Source organism: Phalaenopsis equestris, unplaced genomic scaffold (assembly GCF_001263595.1).
Source record: "Phalaenopsis equestris unplaced genomic scaffold, ASM126359v1 Scaffold234275, whole genome shotgun sequence".
NCBI classification, from domain to species: domain Eukaryota; kingdom Viridiplantae; phylum Streptophyta; class Magnoliopsida; order Asparagales; family Orchidaceae; genus Phalaenopsis; species Phalaenopsis equestris.
Window position 1 is genome coordinate 284,643 of NW_018252195.1, and position 7,278 is coordinate 291,920.

Below are 7,278 nucleotides of genomic sequence, written 5' to 3' on the forward strand. Positions count from 1 at the left end.
AGTTCAACATCACGACCTGATAGGGGATGTGTTCCTTCCTGAGGAGGCGGGCCGACATGAGTTCCTCCGAGCGGTATTCTCATAATGTTGAATTTAAAATGCGAACAATTAATTTCCCGAGATAATCTCAGCTCCAACAAAATTATTCACGTCTCATTATTATTGGAGGTGGAATCATGAAACTGATCCACCTTCCTTAAAAAAATCATAGTTATCTAATATATTCTTTGGACACCTGTAAAATTGTCTCACATAACTATGCCCGTGAAGTAAGCACAGAATACTGCAATCCACAATAGCAGTGTAATACTCTACAGACACCAGAAGACTTTAAGCTTATCTTTTCTAAAAGTTTAAAATCACAAAGCACAAACAATTAAATGCAACATTAAAAAAGAAAGAATAATATAAATTAAACTGATGCGTGATAGAAAATTCGTGGCGGTAGAGTAAAGAATTATTGTCCTAGCGTTGCGCGAAGATTCAACACACACTCAGATGAAAACACTCAGATAAAAATGAATCGAGCTGTGATCACACCAGAAGTTTTTACGTGGAATACCCGTAAAAAGGAAAAAACCACGGGGCCTGACCCAGTTGTAAAAATCCACTATAAGTTGATGATTACAAATGACTTTTTGTCTCACATGCGGGAAAGGGTTACTAGCTTTCCACGTTACAACGTCGACTGATGACGTTTAGTAAGCGGTGCTTGACGGAAGTCAGCGGTAGCTAATAACAGTCGATGACGGTCGGCGGTAGTTGACAGAGGTCAGCGGTGATCGGCGGCGTTCAACGGTGGCCGGCGGTGGTCAACAGAGGTCGATGGTGGTTGGCGACGGTCAGTGGTAGTCGACGGCGATCAACGATGATGAGGATGATCTTGGACTTGAGCTCCTTCTCAAAGCCTCAAGTTCTCTCTTAAGCCTCCTCCTCCTCATGTGAGGGGTGAGGCTCTATTTATAGTGTTTTGAGTGCAATTAATACAGGAATATGAACTATGTTGATCGGACGGTTCGGAGAGCTTCCCTTGATCATATGACGTTTGATTGACATTTGACCGCCTTAACGACGTCGGAATTGAGCAATCTTAGGCTCGTGGGATTCGTCTTGTCAAGACGCTCGATTCGACTATAAACTCGTTAGATTCGACATTCGTTTGACCTTTCAAATGTCTTCAGAAATCTTCCAAGAGTAGTTTGATGATTTGATCTGGGCTTGATTTGACTCGGATTGGACTGACTTTCATACCATTATATTCGTCTCTTCGAGTCGATCAGTTTGATTATAAGTTTGCTGAAATTGGAGTTCCGGATGACTCTTAATCGAAGTTTGAATGTTTCCTGTTTAAAAAATTGCACTGAGATTCATGCCGGATGATGAAAATTTGTTGGTGGCGTATCAATAATAATATCATAATTCATATATATTTGTTCTTCATTTTTACCAAATTTCTAAAATTTTTATCCCATTGAATACAAATAAATGAATTTTTTATTTAAAAATTATTGTATATGTTCTTTTTATAAAGAATTAAGATTTGAATACTATGTGTACTATTACCTAATTTTGATTTGTGAATTGGGTCGTCAACAACAAATTATCCTATCAACGCCCTACTTTCTTTCATCACCCAAACAATCCTGACACCGCACTAGTATCACAAATTCTTATGAAATATAATTACATCTTTTGAATTCATGTCATAGTGATTGCATTACCTACAAAAAAACAAATGAGTCCTCGAGGATCGTTAGAAAAACTCAAAGTTGTAGATTCAAACCTTATCAATTACGTGGACAACCAACAATAGCATCTTCATTTTACTGATACTTAATTCTTTGTCCAAGTAAATTTCAACAAGCTTAGTATACTTGAATATTACCTCAAGCATTTGGATTGATCTCATAGATCATTTTAGTATAGCATTGATCCCAGGAGCTTTAAACTAAGACACGAGTTGATCAACCTAAAATGAGAAAACACTTGGTTATTGTTTATTTTACAAGGTTGAAAACCATGTGGGAAGAATTTTATTATTTTAAACAAATGTGTGTATGCATTCAAGAACAAAACATTTGGATGTGACAAAAGAATTGGAAGGGAAAAATCTTTAAACTAAGAAAATATGTTAATAACAACGCGAGTAACCTTCGGGCTGCGGGCTCCGAAAATTTGAATGTTTTGGCCTTTCGCACAGCAAGTTCTAGGTTATTAGGTTGTAAGATCAAATTTTTTTAAGGTAGATTAAATTTTAGGGTAAGACACTACCTATAGATTTTGCTCTCATTTTACGAAGAATTTTTTATCAGAGATCAAGATTTCTGCTAGACACAAGCCTCTATAATTAAACACCCCTCATGATAATAGGAGATTACTCTCAATTTAAGATAGTCAATAGCAGCTATGTATTCAAACTTGACATATAATACCAATGATTATGTTTTTAAATTGATTAAATTTATCACCGATTAGCATAGCGTGAACAATGATGGAAAATGGTGACACGCCTGATTGAGATCCCTTAATTTCATCATTCTAGGAGGTTATGGTCCCTCATTTACTTAGTTAAAGGAGGTAGTCGGCCCAACCTAATAAAATGAACAGCCATGAGTTGCTTCGTCGAAAGGAACCTTATAGACTTTGGCAGGATGCGTCTAAGGGGACCGATCTAAGTTGATCTTAGCTTATAAAAGGCTTCATGCTCTATCACATATACCCTATGATTCACCACTCAAAGGAGAAAATTGTCAATGGGGAACATATAGACTACAACATTGATTGTAATATAATGTTGTCATGAGATTATTTTGAGTGTAAATCTAACAGTATAATTGATATAGCATTGGCTCATTATTTAAATTTGTCCACCTAGACAAACAGTTGTGGAGTGGATGAAATTTGTGGATGAAATTTGCTCTTAAGCATTACGTGATGTATTTCATCTAAAAATTTTAAATTTTATACTTCAAAACATGGATTTTATAAATAAACCATTCATGTTAAGATGTGCATGAATATGCCCATCATTTAGGCAAAATTATTACTTAAATGTCATTATAAGCATTAGTCCTATCAACTATAATCCTCATGAGGAGTATGGACTAATTTAATAAGAGCTCAATCTTATTAACCGCATTCCTATTTATGAGCTCAAGTCAAACTAAAATTTATCCACCTTGATAGACATTTGTGGAGGGTGGATGAAATTTGCTCTTAAGCATTAGGTGATAAATTTCTTTTAAAATTTTAAATTTTATAAATCAAAATATTTTACACTAAATTAAAAAATAGCTATGTGAATCTACAAGAACTTTTGTAAATATTAATTTGAGATTTTGTTTCATAAACCTTTCATAATATTCTTGAATGTTGACGCAAAGTGTGAGTGAAGCTTTGACATGTTAAACACTCGTTGATATCGCCTCTATCTCATATCCAATCCGACATCCAGTGCTTGATGGATTTTGGTGATGATTTCATTTAGTCATTTTAAAATTGGTGGCTCCTAATATCATAGCTTTATGCTTTACTAGTCTTGATGAAGAAATTGACAAGAATTGTCTCTACAAACTTGTAAGGTAAGTGAAGAAGTCTTCAACCCACCCGCCCCTTTTGCTTTTTGGTTTGGTGTGCTAGACAAAGATCTCATTTCAACTTATTTAAATTTCAAAATTCCTTATGTTTTGGCTTTATACTTTAATGAACTTGTTAAAGGAATTAATCTGAACTATCCCTAGAAGCTTATTAGGAGGATGCATATATCTTCAATCTTTTCTTTGTGCCTTGATAAATTTCTTAAATGATGCATGTCAGTGACCTAGCCCTTGGGCTTATATTAAATCCATGACATAAAATTTTTGGTTTTGTGCTTGGTGTTCAAGATTCATGAAAATCCGCGCAAAATCTTTGCCAAAGAAGGAAAAAAAAACAAAAATTGAAAATTTTGAATATTTTGTTTATGGAGTGGCGCTTGGGTGGCGCCTAAGCGCCACCAATTGGCGCTTAAGCGCTCAAATATGAGAGCTCATAGCAAGAGGGGGTACCTTGGCGCATAGGCACCAAGACTACAAAATGCTGCTCATTTTTGCGGTACACAAAGAAGGTGGTGCTTAAGCACCACCCAATTGACGCATAAGTGTCAACACCCATTGCTCGTTCCAAACTGAGATGGGGGTGTTTATGCACCTCCCATTGGCGCCTAAGCGCCCAATTAAGATGCACAAAATAATAAATTGGGTTCATATGTATCCAGGGTGCCAAATGAAACGAGATTTTGTGGTTCAACCATCTAGGCAGTCATTTTCACATGTTTTTTTTTCTTGGGATGATCCGAGGTGATGATCATCCCCATGGGTCTAGGTAGTGCTCTGGCTATAGTTCGATCCCACCGACACATTTATCTCTCCGTCCATCCTCCTAGTTGTTGTCTTACTTCTTACACAACAGCCCCACCTCTCCAACCTTCACCACAAACACCAATCCAACCTCCAACGACCTTCCAACACCTCTCCAGCTGCGATTCGACGTCATTACCATTGTCACACTTCTTGTCATCGCCCAAAACAATAAGGATCAACTGTTTTCTACAGTTGTAGCCGCCCCATTGCCTCATCCTTGCTGCCCTTATTGTCTCAGCCCTCCACCATCGTTGTTGCAGCACGCAATGCCTTCACTTTGTTGTTTTTCTACTGTCCAACAGCCCCAAACAACAACCAACTACTATCTTAACTGTCGCTCCAAGCTGTCTGGTTTTTCTAGTGACATCCCATCCCTCCTACCACCTCCCTACAACTGCAACCCTCTTCACTCATTGTCCCCCACAAATGTCTTTTAATTGTTTATGTTGCATATTTGTTTGTTGTTTATTTTTTGATTTCTCGTATCATGTTTATAATATGTTTGAAATTCGGGTTACATCTATTATCAACTGGCCTAAATGGTTATATTTGCAATGAATTTAGCAAGTGTTATTATTTATACGTTCAAAGGAGTAAGAAAAGAAAAGTTCTATCTTAGGGCCCGTTTGGGACAGCTTAAATGTGCGGCGGGGGTTTTTGTAATAACGAACGCCGCCGTAGCGTTTGGAAATCACGTTTTTACTGCGTTTTTGAAAACAACTTTTTTAATTTATGTTACACGCGGATCGCGGGTATATCCCCGTGATCCGCGTTTGGGCTCCATATTTTCCTTCGGCTACCCTCAAGCCCGCAGCCGACCTTCCTTCGCACATTTGTTCGATCTCGCCTCCGTCGCTCCTCCGCAGGTAACAAAACACTTGCTTCAATCCCTCGTCCCTTCTTTCCCCTATTTCGCATAGAGATCTGAGATTTTGGCAAGAAATTTCACTCGATCCAGTTGTTTGGAAGTGTTGAGTTGGCTAAAACCTAGATCTACTCTGATAAAAATATAGATTCACTGTTTCTGTGATATGTTTGAAGCATCGAAGCATCAAGGCAGTTCCCTTCTAGAAGCTTGAGTGGTTCTTATGAGCTATCAGACTCTTCATCAAGATCCCAGAGCTCAGTTTTATACTTGTGCAGTTCCTGAATGATGCGAGAATCATCATTCTTTTTATTGAACTGCTGCATAGTATATATTCCTCGATTCTCTTACTTTTTTCAGGTTTATGCCAAATCTTATAGTTATTCATTTGAGAGTTGGAGGTCTTTAGCCTTTCTCTGGGAAAAAAAAAAAAACAATTGGGCTATATGTTGTTCTTGTGGCTTTGAACTATGGATGATCAGACTTTAGAACTCTATGAGCATTAAAACTGTTCTCTAACATGCAACAAAATACGATTATGATTCATAACGAAGGGAAATATCCATCCTTTGAAAGTTTAATAGCAGCAAATTTATAGCTTACATGTGATGTTTGAAGAGTCATATAAAAATTCTAATGCTTTGGGAGTTATATTTCAGGAGATGTTGTCAATGTTCTGGATTTTTTCTTATATTTGGTCTCTTTTGAGACACATCAAGCTCACTAAGAAAACACATCAAGTTCACATACCAAATCATTATGAATTAAGTGGTATGTATGTAAATGCCCCTTAAACTTACCTACATGCTCTACATGATCAGCAATCTCAATGCATTTTCAGCAATCTCAATACATTTTCTTTGGAATGGATGTGGTTATTTTTTTGGATATGGAAGCATCTAAATTATGTAAGCAATCTATATGTAGCTTGGATGGCCCCATGCTATGTATGTAGCTTGATGGCAACCGCTACATTAGTGCTACATATGATCCTTCTTTCATGTAGCTTGTGCACTTTTATTAAAGTATTTCTGTAAGCATTATGGCCTCATGCTATGTATATGCTACATTAGTGCTACATATGATCCTTCTTTCATGATGGCCCCATGCTATGTATTTCATGTAGCTTTTGCTTATGTAAATGTAGCTTGTGCACTTTCATGTAAGCAATTTATAACAGCAATCTCAATGTTGTTTATTAAAGTATTTGATCTTAGAACAATACAGGTTCTTTTAATAGCACAATTTTTATTTCTTAAACTTCATGGCAGCGGTTTCAAACTTGATTTATGCTTCTCTTTTACTTTTTATCGTTATTAACTAACAATAAATTTGGTTTTTTTTTTGGAATTTTGTCCTGTTGATTTCATTGCAGAGCTTGTTATCTGCATAAAAGGATAAGTTTACTTTGTTCACTCTTATTTTTTGATCTTGCTGTTAAATGTAAGAATTTCTGATGCATTTCCCTAAAATATTAGTGTCTTGTTAGCTTTTTGTTCACTCTCTTTTTAAGTTTTCAGTTTCGAATATAGAAACTAATGGAGCCAGTTTTCAGTTTTTCAGTTTGCATTAGTTTATATCAACAATTAGAATCTATATGTGCATGACCGGTCATGCACTTATTCGAAAAAAGGAACAAAATTGGAATCATAGCCTGAATATTTGTAAGCAATCTATATGTAGTTTGGATGGCCCCATGCTATGTATGTAGCTTGGATGGCAACCACTACTATAGTATGATCAATTATTTGTTGGAATTTTTTTGGAATGAATTTTTCTCCATGAAACAAGTAGTAGGACTTTATGATGGCCTTCGCATAGATCAGGATGAAGGTGATGCTTATAATAGAGTTTATATTAGCAGCTTTGAGCATATTTTATAATTAATGTGTATATGTTGTTTTATGCTGGTTAATAGCTTCACCTCTTATATGGTGGATAACGGTGGAGTACTTTGGACGGCCACGTAAATTTGTTTTCAGCAATCGCTGGCTCTACACTTGGGTAAGTTTA